We start from the raw sequence: 18,599 nt of genomic DNA on the forward strand, positions 1-18,599 counted from the left end.
AGTGGGAGAAATAAAGGATGGCTCTCATAAGGGAGATGAAAATAATAAACAAATAGTGTGCTGCAGGCAGGAAGGAGCAGGGGGAGGGATCCACAGGCGGGGGTGGGGAGGCAGGGGGATGGGGAGGGAAGGCTGGTTTGGACGCCTCATTATTACAAGAAGCATAGCTGGTCTGATACTGCACTGGAGCATTTTTGTAATGGGGCCCGAATTCCTGCGCTGTTTAACTGTCTTTCAGAGTGCAGGTTGCAGCCAGAACTGAGCCTGTTTGGGGAAAGGGTGCTGAAGAGATACACACCCTGCTGCCAAGGGCTGGTCAAAACCATCTGCTCCCATAAGGAGCTGATAGCTTGCTCCCTCTACACCAGGAATGTGTCACCAGAGTGTGCTCTAGCCCAGGTGTGATGTGTCCATTAGCACCTGAGCCCAGCAAGGGGTGAGTAAGGCAGGATGCAGACGCTTCATCCAGGCCAGCACTCCTGATGGAGGAGTGTGACAGCGGGGCAGATGGCAGCTCAGTTGATTGCCTCCCACTGGAGACAGCCTCGGCTGCCTCACTTGGGAAGAAAGTCAAGCACTCGTGAGTGGGAAGAGTCGATCTGGAGGGGATGAGAGGGCTAGTGCTAATGTCCCTTGCAGCTGGGAAGAGAAAGTACTCAGCTGTAATGAATATAAAGGGGATTCTTGATTGAGACAGACCTGTGGTTTTCTCTGGATCACAGACTGACCTACCTAACATCTCCCTATGTTCTGGCCTGGAGTCAGCAGTCATAGAATGGTTGCAGCATGACACTACTTTTTTAGAATTCAGAGTGATAACACACAAGACCCACAAAACAAACAGAAATCAGGCTGCTCACTAAATCAAAGATACAATTCACCTCACTCTAGGCTTGCAGCAAACTGACTGCTGCTAGGCCCATGCATCCCTGAAATTTAAGCGAGAGTCTACAATTTCAACATGTTTTTTAAATACACCACAATGGTGAGATCAGGTATAAGGCAAAGCAACTTCTCTTGAGGACTTCGGAGTCATTCATCTCAGACGCTCAGGCTGAGAAAATGCATGGACACTAGAGCCAAGGATCACTTGAAGCACTGCTATCCAAACCCACCGAGCTGTGCCCAGCTCTCACTGGATTTCCTGATTGTTACTTCAGCTTGTGGAATAACAAATGTTAGTTGTGTTCATGTAGTTACCTGGTCCGTTCCCAGATTTGGCTGCAGTATTGGCCTTGGTGTGACTTCCTGTTACAAGGGATTTTGCAGGCTGGCTACACAATTATTATGGCTGTGTATGGCACTGTGATAGTGATTCTAGAGTGGAAGTTGTAGCTTGCTCTAACCTGCTTTCTCCCAGCTACCCAAAACAGCTTTTTTAAAGCTGAAATTCCACATGTGGTTTCCATCCAGAGGAGACTTTTATTTTTCTGATCTTCACTGGACAAGATGAATGTTTTTCATTAATGATCCCTTAAGCCACTCTGTCACTGTAAAGGGGCTTTAAAGTAGGTGGGAACAGCCCCTGAGCATGCCCCCCCCCCGCCTCCCTGGCTAGTGCAGAGCTGGTAGAGGGGCTCTACCTCAGGCATGATCCCGCTTCTCAGTGTAGGGACCATGTGATGGTGGGCCGGACCTCAAGAGTGGGAAGGAGTGGGTATAACCAAGGCATGACTGAAGCGCACTGCCCTATGGCTATTCTCATCTTCCCAGGTTATAGGGAGACATGGAAAATAAAGCATAATTTAGAGCAGCCCTGAGGCTGTTCTAATTCAGGGGCCAGCCAGGTCTCCAGCTGCCCCAGAATATGCGGAGTACAAAGGTAGCTCAAGGCAACTTTTATTCCTCATCTGTTCCTGCCCCAGGTGAAGGATCAGAGAGATTGAGAATCAGGCTTTTTTAATGTCTTCTCGTGTTATTTGCAAAGTCATGCAAAATTCACAACTTGGACGAGAACTTTTCCCATTGGGCTGTAGTCAGTAGTCCTGGATTAGATGCACAAGGAATTTTCAAATAGTTTTCTTTGGGTGTTCTGCATAGGATTGGGCTGGCTAGTTTTCAAGGAGAATTTTCAAAGCAGCATGTGGGCAGTGCATGGCCTTTGAAAATCTGCTCTTAGATGGGTGATTTTGTTAGGAACTCCACTATATCTGATGCAACCTTATGAAACTGTCTCAAACTTTTAGCAGTCTAGGCACAAAACTTACCCTGTGCTACGTGGGTTGACAATAATGAACAAACAAAACAAACATTAATGATATAGTCCTGACTCATCAAACCAAACCAAACCACTCCTCCTCCGGGTGAATAGAATTTGTGAATGAAGTTCTAAAAGCACTCAGGGAGAGCTGTTCATAATGCTTTCAGTGGAACCTGCTTCCATGTGAAACAGCTGGTTCTGCATTTCACTGTAAACTCAGTTAGAAACTAGATCACCAGCTGGTGTAACTCACCAAAGATCCAAATCTCTTCTGAGATGCATCTGGTCCCTCTTTGCCCTCACCAGACCCGTGATATAACTCTTGACCTGTGTGCTGTCCCTACAAAGCAACTCTAAGTTAAATTGGAGGACCCAATTTTCAAAGCTGTCTATGGGAGTTAGACACACAATTCCCGTTAATTTTGGTGTTGGGTGTGTGGCTACACCTCCAAGCTCAGTCTTAACCTCAAAACTGACCAAAGTCTTTAAATCAGAGGACATAAAAAGATCAGAGTAAATTAAAATCTCTTCAAGAAACTGAAATAACAAATCTGCTCTAACTGAAGAAAATAAATAACAGAGCTAGGAATTAATAAAGCACTGCTTCATGCATCATGAAGACCAAACCATGGTTGGGTCAGGCCAACATTTCCCAGCAATGGGAACTTCAAAGAGTGTATTTTAGTAGTTACAATGCAACACGGGATGCTACATTAAAGTTTTCTTCTAAAATGATACCAATAACATTAAAAATTGTGGTTATGCTTTTTCATCCTTTTCATATTAGTGATGCTCTGAAATGTTCCTGCAATATCTATGCTACTTATGGGTGAACATCAAAAAGTTCTGAGGCTCAAGATATGTAAGTATTAAAATGCATGTAAACTTTCTGTATCAGAGCCCTTTCTCTGATGTGTTCCGAGTGTTCCTGTATGGAATGGAAATCCCTGCTCCTCCTCCCCCAAAAGGACTTTGCTGAGAGATTTCTGGTGCACTTCTTTAAGATGGAATCATCACTTACATGTCTTTCCTTGGGAGATTTTGATGCTTTCAGTTCTGGTCAGGGAACCAGTGACTTGGCAGGGGTGAAAATGAAAAGTAACTCATTTTTACCTCAGAAATTGTCTCAGTTTTGGATGGTAATTGCAATTTTTTATAGGAACTTTGAACACCTGAAAACTGAAAAAAATTGAAGTTTTGGCTAAAACCCAAAATATTTCTCTGGAAAAACTGAAATATTTTGATTCTGAAATGCTGTTGCAGTACCTCCTGGCAGTTGTAGTGCAGCTGCCTCATGCTCCATTTTCTTTTATGGGCTGAGCTCCCCAGCTGGACTTCCTGACCCATGGTGCACCCCAGCCATGCAGCCGCCATGATGTACCTTCTTTGTGCTGTGTGGTAGGAGATATAGTCTCACCAGGGATTTGGGTCTGCAGAGGAGAATGGGGGGGGGGGGGAGCATGAGGCACCATAGCAGCATTTCTAAATTGAAATATTTTGTTTTTTTTATTTTTCACTCAAAACTTGAAATGTTGTGTGTGGGATGGGGGGAGGGGATGGAGACCCATTTTTCAACCAGTTCTAATTAGAACCTAGGTTTCCTGATTTCCACTGGCCTGGCCATTAGCTACCACTGCCTCCTACGTGTTCTTTAGTCCACTAGCGAAGGCTGCAGGTGTGGCCAAAATCACTGCTAGCGCATGCTGCAAATGCCAGTTGGAGGCTCAGTTCATGTGATATTGGCATGAATCTCCTTGAGAGGGGCAGGAGCACTTCATTTTTCTGTTTGCAAATCAATCTGTGACTGAGTCTAACACAGAAAACTAAAAAAATCCAGCTGAAACTAGCTCTTGAATGAAAGGGCCAGTGGGAGTGAATTTGGAGCCAGGAAAGAACATCATAGAACCATGGAGAAATGAAGGCACAAAGAAATTATCTGAAACCAATGTCATTTACCCTCCACTTTGATTGAAAATGTTTGTTAGAGCTGAAGCGCGAAGACAGGAAGCAAACTCTTCTGAGTGGGAAAGGGATGTGGGACTGTTAGTTCAGTCTCCAAAGGCTGCTTGAGGACAGAGGGAATGTATTTAGCAGCTCAGTGAAGGAGCAGAGAAGTGGGCACTGGCCTTATGGCTGTCAGGCTAGCATGTAGGTTTCTGACACCCAAGATTAAAAAAGTCTATTGTGCCAAGCCAGCCAGCCACCTGGAGCCCTGGGGTTTTCTAGAGAGCCCCAGCTCCCAATTGCCTGTATCTTGGGAAGCCAAGCAGCCCGGGAGTCCAGTGCACCAGGGAGCTGGACAGCCAGGCAGGGAACTAGTTTCTGTTTAAAGTTTTGACAAATCAGCACATGCCCCCAGAACATTTAGATTCCATCGAATCAGCATTTTCTGACTGAAAACTGCCCCACCTGAAATCTTTTATCTTTACTAGTCAGCCCATAGATAGGGGATGTCATAGTAGTGGTAGGAAGCTGTGTTGGTGGTGGTCTTCTAACTCAGCACTGAGCCAATAGTGACAGGGGATGCCTACTGGCTGGAGGCTTTCTTTCGGATTAGACAAAAAAACGAGGGCCTAGTAATCTTTAGAGCCCTACTGGGGCTATCTGTAAGAGTAGCAATGTTCACTGTGGTATTCTGGCCAACTGCCAAAATCAGTAATTAGCTCCTTCTTCCAATATTCCTGTTGCAATTTTAATTGGATGCATGTTCTATTTCATGCCCTGCCCTCAGCGGTTGTGTAATGGTGCTGTGCACTATTAAACATTGCCATGGTTCACAGTAGAGTGATGGAAGTACAAGATCAGATTCTTTCCTACATTAGGGCCTTACTATGTGATTCTGCATGGTAGATATACCCAGCCATGGGAAGATTATCCCAGCATAGGGGGATCCTGTGTATCACAGAACCAGCATGACAACTTCTAAGCCATCCCCCTCCCTGTTGCTGAAATGGGGGCACGGCTGGCCAGGGAAAAAGGGCTATGCCCACAGTTCCCTTAAGTCTGTCTGATACCTGGCTGCCATTATGGTTGCTTGGGACCATAAGCAGCTGGCAAAAGTTAGAGTAGTCACCAGGCTGGAGCAAAAAGCAAACAGCAGCTGCAGGATCAGTGACCCCAAAGGTGGCTCAACATGCCTCCTTACTCTTGAGTTGCACTGTGTGTTCCTTATCTGCAGGCAAAGATTTGGAGCAAAGTCAATAAAGAACTTTGGAGGGAAAGGTACAATATGCATGTAAGAATCCACATGCCATATGAGTCAGAGAGAGAAGAAAAGTCCTACTAACTACTTCCTATTGTGCATTTCCTGGTGGTTTGTCAAGGCATTTTGGAAAACCAAAAATCCTCTCATGTTTCTAACTCCCATTTGGTTTATAACCTCGGGATCAAGCTACAAGCTTTATTAACCTGAAATCTGATTGTCCTCTGGCAACACACCTGAGAAATTTCAGCAAATTGGTTTGTTTGGGAATCTGGTGAGATGTTTCCAAATTTAGCTTAGAATGGAAAGCTAGTTATACTCAGAGCTGGCATGGACATCTTCCCCTGGAGAACATTTTTGACAAAAATGAAAATTTCCTTTGAATTTTTTTGGGTTTTCATCAAAAAAATATTTTTGGTCACTGAAAATCAAACCATTTGGAGTGTTTTGAATAAGACGTTTTGACAAAATGGGAAATTCCTCCCCGCTATTAACCCAAACATTTAATGGAATTAGAAAGTGTCACGGAGTATTGGGGAGTCCAGGCCCTGCACCCCTCTTCCTGGGATTCACTGAGACTCTCAGCCAGCCAGTAAAACAGAAGGTTTATTGGACAACAGGAACACAGTCCAAAACAGAGCTTGTGGGTACAACCAGGACCCCTCAGTCAAGTCCTTCTGGGGGAGCAGGGAGCTTAGATCCAGCCCTGGGGTTCCCTGCGTTCCTCCACCCAGCCCCAAACTGAAAACTAAACCCCCCCAGCAGGCTCTCTCCTGCAGCCTCTGTTCACATTCCTAGGCAGAGGTGTTACCTCCCCTGCGCCCTCCTGGCTCATGTTACAGGCTCTCAGGTTTCCCATCCCCAGGGCACATTCCCAGGTCAACACTCCCCCCTCCCTGCTGCGTCACATCGTCACAGAAAGCCATTCTGTGTTTCAAAAACAACAATCCCAAAAAGATCATTTTGGTGAAAATTTTTTGTTCAGCCTTTGTTATAATCTTCACCAAGGAATGACTGTACATAATAATAATGGCTAGTGCTGTGCAGCATAAAAGCATGAAATTAATTTTCCTACGCATGGCTCACAGCTTGGAAGGTGCCAGTGTTAATTTCATAGCTTCTGGATTTTTTCCCCTTAATTACATTAATTTCTTCAGCAACAATTCTGTGTACTATATCTGAAAGAATGTCTGTTTGCTTTGCATTGATCTCTGGCCATGGCCTTGCTTTTTGGTTAGCATGGCTTCCAAATTGCATAAATCTATTTCTCTCTCTATTTCCCATAATTAGGATATCATCAGTACAACTTAAGCAGATAAGGATATTATATTATCTAGCTATCCAATTAGCTTGGTTATCCTGTTAGCTAACTTACCATACAGATATCCTGTTAGGGCTTAGTTATCATTTTAGCTCTTGCAATGTACGGCTCATGTTCTAACACATTGGAAATCAAAATCAATGGGGCAACAGTCCTGCCACTCAGTAACTTGTTCTATTACAAAACATCTTTTAAGATGGATTAATGACAAGGCACTGTTTACAATTTTATTTGCTGGTTTGCCTTTGTCATATCTAATTTGGTGGCCTTTCCTCTTTTAATAGTGAATACCAGTCCTGAATTTTAGATATGGAGCTTTGATCTACAGGAGAAATTCTCACTTAATAGGAGAGCGGCAGACATTACCAATGTGGTCAACTTAATGTATCCTGTGTATACAAGTGCACATCATACATTATTTGAAAGACTTTAAGATGAGGTATGATGTGGAGCTGTCAAGTGGTACTATTTCCACAGAAATGGGACTAAACAATAATACCATGAACATATTAAAATGTCCACTTTGAAATATTTGCATTAGTTTCTGAACATAAGAACATGAAAATGGCAATACTGGGTCAGACCAAAGGTCCATCTAGCCCAGTATTCTGTCTTCAGACAGTGGTCAATGCCAGGTGCTTCTGATGGAATGAACAGAACAGGCAATCAAGTGATCCATCCCCTGTCGTCCACTCACAACTTCTGGCAAACAGAGGCTAGGGACACTCAGAGGATGGGGTTGCTTTACCATCCTGGTTAATAGCCATTGGAGGACCTATCCATCATATCCCCTTTTAGTTGTCACTTTTCCAAGATGAAATGTTCCAATCTTTTAAATTTCTCCTCATAAAGAGCTGTTCTAGATTCTTAATAATTTTTGTTGCTCTTCTTGGTTCGTTTTCCAGTTAAAATATATGTTTTTTTGAGATTGTGTCATTCATACATCAGAACTGCATGAAGTATTCGGTGTGTGGGCTTACCATGGATTTATATAGTGTCATTATGATATTTTCTGTCTTATTATCTAACTCTTTCCTAATGGTTCCTAACATTCTGTTAGCCTTTTTGACAGCTGCTGTATATTGAGTGGATGTTTTCAGAGAACGATCCAAAATGACTCCAAGATCTCCTTCTTGAGAGGCAACAGCTAATTTAGACCCCATCATTTTATTTGTATAGTTGGGATTATGTTTTCCAATGTGCATTACTTTGCATTTATCCACACTGAATTTCATCTGCCACTTGGTTGCCCAGTCACCCAGTTACCCAGTTTTGTGAGATTCCTTTATAACTCTTTGCAGTCTGCTTTGGACTTAACTATCTTGAGTAATTTTGTATTGTATGCAAATTTTGCCTCCTCAGTGTTTACCCCTTTTTCCAAATCATGTACGAATATGTTGGACAGCCCTGGTCCCAGTACAGACCCTGGGGGACACCACTATTTACCTGTCTCCATTCTGAAAACTGACCATTTGTTGCTACCCTTTGTTTCCTACATTTTAACCAGTTACTGATTCATGAGCGGACCTTCCCTCTTATCCCATGACAGCTTACTTTTCTTAAGAACCTTTGGTGAGGGACCTTGTCAAAGGCTTGCTGAAAATCTAAGTACACTATATCCACTGGATCACCCTTGTCCACATGGTTGTTGACTCCTTCAAAGAATTCTAATAGATTGGTGAAGCATGATTTCCCTTTACAAAAGGTCATGTTGTCTCTTCCCCAACAAACCATTTTCATCTATGTGTCTGATAATTCTGTTCTTTACTATAGTTTCAACCAATTTGCGTGGTACTGAAGTCAGGCTCACGTCTAAAGCCTTTTTTAAAAATTGGCCTCACATTAGCTATCCTCCCGTCATCTGGCACAGAAGCTGATTTAAATGATGAGTTACATACCACAGTTTCTGTTAATTTAATGACTCTATTTCAAGACATAAAAGTGGATTTCTTTGTGACTTCACAGCGTCACAACAACAATCTAAAGGGTAAAAAAAAATGTAATAATAAATTTGTACAGGTAGTCAACATCATTATCATCTTGTTCCTCATTATGATCTCCGTCAAGAGTGCATGTGTTACCACAGTCCTCACTGCCTTGGTATGGACATAGTTCTGTGCAGGGAAGACTGTTCTGACTACAGACACAGTTGATTGTGCAGTGACCCCTTCTGGTACAGAAGATAAGATAAGGCCTTGTAGAAGCTCAGATTCCAAAGGGCCCTTGAAGAATCCAGGAAGTATTTCATCATTCACATTTTTCCATCCAGGTTGCAATGGTGATACAATATCTGACTAACCTATGTGCAAAGACATCCAAATCTGTTTTGTCAAGATGCTCTTCTGACATACTCCTCACATGCTGGCAGTTTGGCTAGTCTAGATTGAGGAACAAGCAATTCAGGTCTCTGTGGGTCTCCTTTTCTTTTTCACTCTGGTCAGACAGCACTGCTACCAACTTCCATGATGCAGAAATTGCGACTTGTCCCTCACTCTCTCCCAATTTGGTAAGATCTGTGAGGCGGTACATTCCCTTTGTTTTGACAACATTAAACACAGATTTTTCCCAATACCAAACAGGGATGACACAGAATCACATCCTATTAATGCATGTACAGCAGGAAGTATGTTGCAGAAGTAAGGAGTGAGTGCATCATAAATTGCATGCATGGGTATGAAGTGATGCTTGTCAGTTGTGCTGGTAATGGTGCCTGTTTCAATACACATGTTATCAACATGTTCCATTTTTGGAAAGTAGTGAATAGCAAGGACCAAAACATCTGTACTGGGTGACCTAATTTGACACCAAGAGTCCCAAAAGCCATACTGCTATATACAGCATGCAGGTATATCTTTGTGTACGCTTCCTGTTGAGTACAGTAGAAGTCTTGGGTTTCTTCAATAGCTCTAATGGTGATGGACTTTGCTACTTCACCATTGGAAAAGCCTGCAGTAAGAAGGAGTATTTGTGTTGGGTGTGCTCCTACACTCTCAGGTGCATTTTGAACCACATATTTGGAGGAATTTTACCAGTGACTGCTTATTGGATGCCAGGTTTAGAAACTTTTTCCATGCACACACAGGGAAAGCACCAATCACCTGGTATTTCTTGCACCTAACCTTAGATCCTGTCCTGTGCTATCTTTCTACAGTTTTCATAGAGTTATTGGTGTCATATCTGTTAAAGACTTTGATTACAGAGTTAGCTTTTGGAGAATTTCAACAGGACTACTTGTGAAGTTACCTTCTACTCAGAGAGTGCCTGAACCTAGCCCAATTATCTTTGATTAAATAAAGTCCCATATCAGTATTTTCAGTCGCTGTAATTCCCATTTTTAGATTGTGGGGCTTCTAATGTTCTCTCACTAGTTTGAAATTGTTTCCTCAGATCTTGCATTGTGACAGTGCAGGGATGCCTTCTTTTTCACCCACTAATTTCATAGTTTCGTAGCATTTAAGGCCAGAAGGGGCTATTAGATTACACAGTCTGATCTCCTGTATATCACAGGCCATTAAATTTAATCCAAATACCCCTACATTAAGCCCAATGGCGTCCTTTAAGTCAAAGCATTTTAGTCCTTAGGAGGTGTGACATTATTAACATAAACTGTGACCGTATAGATCATTGTTGCAACCAAGGTTATATAGTGGCACTAAATCTTGTACAAAGGAGGTTAAGTAAGGTTAAGGTAGGTGTCTATGACAAGGTTATGATTTTCTGGTTATGATTATGCTATCTGTATGCATATATCATTTTTGTATTTAAAGTTATAAGTATTGGCTCTATACTGTCTGTATTTCGAACTTGTGCTATGCTTCTGGGTGACACCCCAGACATTTTGGCATCAGCACTGCCTAGCCTGCTTGATGGCCCATTAAGGACCATCAGCTATACAACTGACCCATTGAGAGAAGGCAGATAAACCTTATGAATCAGCAAGGCATGCAGGGACATGTCTATGGACAGAACTCTAAGGTTTTTCCATGCCATGTGTTGGGTGGCTTGTGGTTGGAACAAAGAAAGCACAAGTCACATGGCAAAGGGACTATAAAAGTCAGCATCATCATCTCCATTTTGTCTTCAATCCTGCTTCTTACTTCTGGAGGAACCTTGCTACAAACTGAAACTCTGAACAAAGGACTAAATGACTTATCCCAGCTGTGGATGTACTCTAGAGACTTGATTTGAACCTGCAGTTTATTCGGTCACTGCTACAAGCCTGAACCAAGAACTTTGCCATTACTGTATGTAATTGATTCCATTTAACCAATTTTCGCTCTCATTTATATTTCTTTCTTTTTTATGAATAAACTTTTAGATTTGAGGGGAAGGGATAGCTCAGTGGTTTGAGGATTGGCTTGCTAAACCTGGGGTTGTGAGTTCAATCCTTGAGGGGGCCATTTAGGGATCTGGGGCAAAAATTGGGGATTGGTCCTGCTTTGAGCAGGGGGTTAGACTAGATGACCTCCTGAGGTCCCTTCCAACCCTGATATTCTATGATTTTAGATTCTAAAGGATTGGCAACAGCGTGATTTGTGGGTAAGATCTGACTTGTATATTGACCTGGGTCTGGGGCTTGGTCCTTTGGGATTGGGAGAACTTTTTTTCTTTTACTGGGGGTATTGGTTTTCATAACCATTCGTCCCCGTAACGAGTGGCACTGGTGATACTGGGAAACTGGAATGTCTAAGGGAATTGCTTGTAAGACTTATGGTTAGCCAGTGGGGTTAGACCAAAGTCCTCTCTGTTTGGCTGGTTTGGTTTGCCTTAATAGTAAAGGAACTCCAGCTTTGGGCTGTAACTGCCCTGCTCTAAGCAATTTGTCCTGAATTGATACTCTCAGTTGCGTCCCGCCAGAGGCAGCATCATTACACTGGCGTAGTCATGCTAGGATCCATGCCAGGTCAATTAAGCTTTGGATCAGAACCCCACACTATCCAAATTTGAATTTTGATAGTGAGAGTATTGTTGGTTAAAGATCAGTGACCATGAGCCAAAAAGCAGCAGCAGAAAAAATCAAGCTGCAGTTTGAACATGAACAAAAACTGGCAGAAATTTGAATGAGAGAGGCAAGACTTGGCCCAGCTGGAGAAGGAGGCTGATGAAAGAAAGAAGGAGGCTGATGGGAAAGAGGAAATGGCTCGTAGGGAGTGTATTGAACTACTCGCTGCTGAGGAGAGGGTTTGCCAGATGCAACAAGAAATTGCCAGACTTCAGCTCCAAGTCAAAAAAGCAAAGGAAGAACAGGAGAAACTGTATCATCTTAAAAGTCCAGGTTATAACAATATTGGTATGTTGTATTACTCTGAACAGTTGTCTATGTTTAATCAGTTTTGCTGTGGCCAGGGAGAGGGTGACTCTAACCTGGGAAATGTGGCAAATAGCTGTTTGTCTGTGAATGAGGTTTCTGAATGTCGATCTAGTGTCTCAGAAGTGAATCTAAAATTAGATAAAGCACAGGAAGAACTCACTGATCAGGAAAATGTTTATCTAGAGCAGATTAAAGTTGATGGTCAGGTTGAAGCCCTAACTGAGGAAGGAAAGGGTAGATTTTTGATGGGTAATGGATCGTTGGCTAGTACAGCTTATAAAACCTGAAAAGGGCAACTATGATTTGCTGGAAGTAGCTCAGTGTAGAAGAGCAGCAGTTTATCTTTTGGGAGTTGCAATGTACCTGGTAAGGAAAGTTTGGATAAGCCTAGGAAGCCTTATGAGCTGATGGCTTTGTCTACCAGCAGTTTGGGAAGGCAAGGATAGTGGAAAATGAATGTCCCTATACCTTACCTGTTACCTGTGTGGAGAATTGTGACAATGGAGGAAATGTGCCTGTGTCTGTTGTGGTTAATGACTTGCCTATGGTGGGAGCTACCGCAGTCTCCAAGCAGTTGTCTGTGAACAGCCCTGTGTGCTGGGACAAGGGAAATGAGACCCCAAGCTGTGTATCTGGTAAAGGAGAATGTGTCTCCCATTCTTTGTCTATGGAGCGGACAGAAGGTGCCTTTAAGCCTGTGATGGTTGAGGGTAGTACAGTTCTCTCAGAGTTGGTTCTGGATTCAAGTAACGCCCAGGAAGGGAATAGTCCTAAGTTTGTGTCTGCTAGGGAGAATGGCACTGTAACTAGGTTGCATCCAGTTAGTGTCCTAGCAAAATTCCAGACAATGCTGGTGCTTGTATTTTGCCTATTGTTAATGTGTGGCTGGAAAAGGGTGTAGCAACTCTGTCTGATCAGAATGATATCCTAGCCCTGGTCTACACTAGGAGTTGAGGTCGAATTTAGCAGCGTTAAATCGATTTAACCCTGCACCCGTCCACACGATGAAGCCCTTTTTTTTTACTTAAAGGGCTCTTAAAATCAATTTATTTACTCCACCCCCGACAAGGGGATTAGCACTGAAATTGGCCTTGCTGGGTCGAATTTGGGGTACTGTGGATGCAATTAGACGGTATTGGCCTCTGGGAGCTATCCCAGAGTGCTCCATTGTGACCGCTCTGGACAGCACTCTCAACTCAGATGCACTGGCCAGGTAGACAGGAAAAGGCCCGTGAACTTTTGAATCTCATTTCCTGTTTGGCCAGTGTGGCAAGCTGCAGGTGAGTGCAGAGCTCATCAGCAGAGGTGACCATGCAGAGTTCATCAGCAGAGGTGACCATGATGGAGTTCCAGAATCGCAAAAGAGCTCCAGCATGGACCGAATGGGAGGTACGGGATTTGATCGCTGTATGGGGAGAGGAATCCGTGCTATCAGAACTCCATTCCAGTTTTTGAAATGCCAAAACATTTGTCAAAATCTCCCAGGGCACGCAGGACAGAGGCCATAACAGGGACCTGAAGCAGTGCAGCGTGAAACTTAAGGCAAGCCTACCAGAAAACCAGAGAGGCAAATGGCCACTCCGGGTCAGAGCCCCAAACATGCTGCTTCTATGATGAGCTGCATGCCATTTTAGAGGTTCAGCCACCACTACCCCAACCATGTGCTTTGACTCCATCAATGGAGAGGGAGGCAACATGGAAGCAGGTTTTGGGGATGAGGAAGATGATGGTGATGATGAGGTTGTAGACAGCTCACTGCAAGCAAGCGGAGAAACCGGTTTTCCCGACAGGCAGGAACTGTTTCTCACCCTGGACCTGGAACAGTACCCCCCGAACCCACCCATGGCTGCCTCCCGGACTCGCCAGGCAGAGAAGGGACCTCTGGTGAGTGTACCTTTTAAAATATTATATATGGTTTAAAAGCAAGCGTGTTTAATGATTAATTTGCCCTGGCATTCATGGCCAGTACAGCTACTGGAAAAGTCTGTTAACGAGTCTGGGGATGGATTGGAAATCCTCCAGGGACATCAACATGAAGCTCTCCTGAATGTACTCCCAAAGCCTTTGCAAATGGTTTCTGGGGAGGGCAGCCTTATTCCGTCCACCATGGTAGGACACTTTACCACGCCAGACCAGTAGCACGTAGTTGGGAATCATTGCAGAATAAAGCATTGCAGTGTATGTTTGCTGGCATTCAAACAACACCTGTTCTTTATCATTCTGTGTTATCCTCAGGAAAGTGATATCATTCATGGTCACCTGGTTGAAATAGGGTGCTTTTCTTAAGGGGACATTCAGAGGTGCCCGTTCCTGCTGGGCTGTTTGCCTGTGGCTGAACAGAAATATTCCCTGCTGTTAGCCACGGGGAGCGAGGAGGGGTTAGCCATGCAGTGGGGGAAGGCAAAATGCGACCTTGTAACAAAAGCACATGTGCTATGTATGTAATGTTAACAGCAAGGTTTACCGTGAAAGAGTGTACCCATTGTTCTATAAAATGTGTCTTTTTAAATACCACTGTCCCTTTTTTTCTCCACCAGCTGCATGCGTTTCAAGGATCACAGGATCTTCTCCTTCCCAGAGGCTAGCGAAGATTAGAAGGCGAAAAAAATGCACTCGCGATTAAATGTTCTCTGACCTCATGCTGTCCTCCCACACTGACAGAGCACAGATGAATGCATGGAGGCAGACAATGTCAGAGTGTAGGAAAGCACAAAATGAATGTGAGGAGAGGTGGTGGGCTGAAGAGAGGGCTGAAGCTGAAAGGTGGCGGCAGTGTGATGAGAGGAGGCAGGATTCAATGCTGAAGCTGCTGGAGGATCAAACTAATATACTCCAGCATATAGTTGAGTTGCAGGAAAGGCAGCTGGAGCACAGACCACTGCTACAGCCCCTATGTAACCAAACACCCTCCTCCCCAAGTTCCATTACCTCCTCACCCAGATGCCCAAGAATGCGGTGGGGGGGGCCTCCAGCCACCCAGCCACTCCACCCCAGAGGATTTCCCAAGCAACAGAAGTCTGGCATTCATTAAGTTTTAAAGTGCTGTGTGGCCTTGTCCTTCCCTCCTCCACTACCCCATCCGCTGCTTCCCTCCTCCACCACCCCTCCTGGGCTACCTTGGCAGTTATCCCCCTATTTGTGTGATGAATTAATAAAGAATGCATGAATGTGAAGCAACAACGACTTTATTGCCTCTTCAAGCGGTGATTGAAGCACGGAGGGGAGGGTGATTAGCTTACAGGGAAGTAGAGGGAACCAAGGTGTGTGGGGGGGTTCATCAAGGAGAAACAAACAAAACTTTCACACCACAGCCTGGCCATTCCTGAAACTGGTTTTCAAAGCTTCTCTGATGTGCACCGTGCCCTCCTGTGCTCTTCTAACCACCCTGGTGACTGGCTGCGCATAACCAGCGGCCAAGCGATTTGCCTCAACCTCGCACCCCGCCATAAACGTCTCCTCCTTACTCTCACAGATATTGTGGAGTGCACAGCAAGCAGTAATAACAATGGGAATATTGGTTTGGCTGAGGTCTAAGTGAGTCAGTAAACTGCACCAGCGTGCTTTTAAACGTCCAAATGCACATTCTACCACCATTCTGCACTTGCTCAGCCTGTAGTTGAACAGCTCCTGACTAATGTCCAGGCTGCCTGTGTACGGCTTCATGATCCATGGCATTAAAGGGTAGGCTGGGTCCCTAAGGATAACTATAGGCATTTCAACATCCCCAACGGTTATTTTCTGGTCTGGGAAGAAAGTCCCTCCCTTCCCTTCCCAGCAGCTTTTGAAACAGATCAGAGTTCCTGAAGATGCGAGCGTCATGTCCCTTTCCTGGCCATCCCACGGTGATGTTGGTGAAACGCCCCTTGTGATCCATCAGTGCTTGCAGCACTATTGAAAAGTACCCCTTGGGGTTTATGTACTCGCCGGCTTGGTGCTCCGGTGCCAAGATAGGGATATGGGTTCCGTCTATGGCCCCACCACAGTTAGGGAATCCCATTGCAGCAAAGCCATCCACTATGACCTGCACATTTCCTAGACTCACTACCCTTGATATCAGCGGATCTTTGATTGCGTTGGCTACTTGCATCACAGCAGCTCCCACAGTAGATTTGCCCACTCCAAATTGATTCCCTACTGACCAGTAGCTGTCTGGCCCTGCAAGCTTCCACAGGGCTATTGCCACTTGCTTGTGAACTATGAGGGCTGCTCTCATCTTGGTATTCTGGGGCTTCAGGGCAGGGGAAAGCAAGTCACAAAGTTCCATGAAAGTGCCCTTATGCATGCGAAAGTTTCTCAGCCACTGGGAATTATCCCAGACCTGCAACACTGTGCAGTCCCACCAGTCTGTGCTTGTTTCCTGGGCCCAGAATCAGCGTTCCACAGCATGATCCTGCCCCATTAGCACCATGATGCCCACATTGCCAGGGCCTGTGCTTTGAGAGAAGTCTATGTCCATGTCCTCATCACTCATCACTGTGCTGATGTCGTCTACTCGCCCGGTTTCGCTTTGGCAGGTTCTGGTGCTGCATATACTGCTGGATAATGCACATAGTATTTAATGTGCTCCTAATTGCCAAAGTGATCTGAGCGGGCTCCATGCTTGCCGTGGTATGGCGTCTGCATAGAAAAAAGGTGCGGAATGATTGTCTGCCGTTGCTCTGACGGAGGGAGGGGCGACTGATGACAGGGCTTACAGTGTTGGCTTACAGGAAATTAAAATCAACAAAGGGGGTGGCTTTACATCAAGGAGAAACAAAAACAACTGTCATACAGAATGGCCCCCTCAGGGATTGAACTCAAAACCCTGGTTTAGCAGGCCAACGCTCAACCCACTGAGCTATCCCTCCCCACAGTATTCCAGGCAGGACTGAATCTCAATTAAACTTTTCAAGGTGCCCTTGACAGACCTCACTGAAATGATTGTTGGCCGTTGATTTCACGGAGGGAGGGAGGGGGCAGCAAATGAATACAAAACAAATCTGGTCTATTTCTTGTTTTGATCCACTCCATCTATCTTTTACATCTTTGGCTGGCAGCAGACGGTGCAATAGGACTGCTAGCCATCCTCATCTCCTGGCTGCTTGCCAGAAGACGGTGCAATACAACTGCCGGCAGGACTAAAGAGAATGACCTGGTCAAGTCACTCCTATTTTAGTCCCTGCGCTCATGTCTGCCCAGGCGCTCCTGACCGACCTTACTGAGGTGGCCAAGAGCACCTCAGACATGATGACAATGGTTATCAGGCCTATTGCACTGTCTGCTGCCACAAGGCAATGAGCTGCTGCTGTGTAGCAATGCAGTACTGCGTCTGCCAGCACCTAGGAGACGTATGGCGACAGTGAGCTGAGCGAGCTCCATGCTTGCCGTGGTATGGCATCTGCACAGGTAACTCAGGAAAAAAGGCGCGAAACAATTGTCTGCTGTTGTTTGCACGGAGGGAGGGCCTGACGATATGTACCCAGAACCACCCGCAACAATGTTTTTGCCCCATTCAGCATTGGGATCTCACCCCAGAATTCCAATGGGTGGCGGAGACTGTGGGAACTGTGGGACAGCTACCCACATGCAATGCTCTGGAAGTTGACGCTAGCCTCAGTACTGTGGAAGCACTCTGCCAAGTTAATGCACTTAAAGCATTTTTTGTGGGGACACGCACAATCGACTATATAAAAACAATTTCTAAAAAACCGATTTCTATAAATTAGACCTAATTTTGTAGTGTAGACATACCCTTAGCCAGGGCATGAGGAGAGCATAAAGGTAATTTGATTGTGTTACCTACTGGCAGTTTGTAAACTAGTAGCAAGAAGGAAAAGATTCCTGAGCTTATGTGTGGCAAAGGGAAGGAAAATGCTTTTGACCTTTTGACAATGAAATCTAGCAGTTTGCCTGAAAGGGGATTGTGTAGGAATCTGTCTGATAAGCCAAAGGTGATCCTGGATGTAAGTGAGACCCAGAAAGAGTCTGTTGCTCAGGAAAGTGTTCCTTTAGAGCAAGCCCTAGGTGAAGAGGGTAAGGGCAGAATTTCTGTGAGGAGTGAATTGTTGCTTAAAAAGAAAAGTAGTACTTGTGGCACCTTAGAGACTAACCAATTTATTTGAGCATAAGCTTTCGTGAGCTACAGCTCACTTCATCGGGTGCATACTGTGGAAAGTGTAAAAGATCGATGAAGTGAGCTGTAGCTCACGAAAGCTTATGCTCAAATAAATTGGTTAGTCTCTAAGGTGCCACAAGTACTCCTTTTCTTTTTGTGGATACAGACTAACACGTCTGTTACTCTGAAACTTGTTGCTTAAAGAAGCTCCTAGGGAAAGGAATCCTCATGGTAGTCTTTGCAAGCAGTTTGCTGGAACTGAAGGGTGTGAAAGTGATTTGATCAAGGAAGTTTCAGTTCCTAACAGCCAGAAATTTTCTGTTATGAATGGATCCACTAACTTTCTTTTTGAAAGATCCAGTGTGGACAGCTTTGAAAAGGTCTCAGGTGGAGTAAAAGCTGTTAAGAAAGTTGAACAGCCCCATAAGCAAGTGGCTGTGCTTGATCAGTTTGTTGGGGAGACAAGGTTGT

General features: G+C 44.6%; 1 long non-coding RNA gene across 2 annotated transcripts in view; it reads left to right on the forward strand.

The window, feature by feature from the left end:
- LOC122461798 overlaps positions 1 to 18,599 on the forward strand; it is a 51,598-nt gene that overhangs the window by 21,665 nt on the left and 11,334 nt on the right. For both annotated transcript variants that reach the window (XR_006283986.1, XR_006283987.1), the window contains exon 2: positions 2,988 to 3,062. This is a non-coding gene — a long non-coding RNA (uncharacterized LOC122461798). The remainder of the gene's footprint in view (positions 1 to 2,987; positions 3,063 to 18,599) is intronic.

Source organism: Chelonia mydas, chromosome 9, assembly GCF_015237465.2.
Source record: "Chelonia mydas isolate rCheMyd1 chromosome 9, rCheMyd1.pri.v2, whole genome shotgun sequence".
Classification (NCBI taxonomy): Eukaryota; Metazoa; Chordata; order Testudines; family Cheloniidae; genus Chelonia; species Chelonia mydas.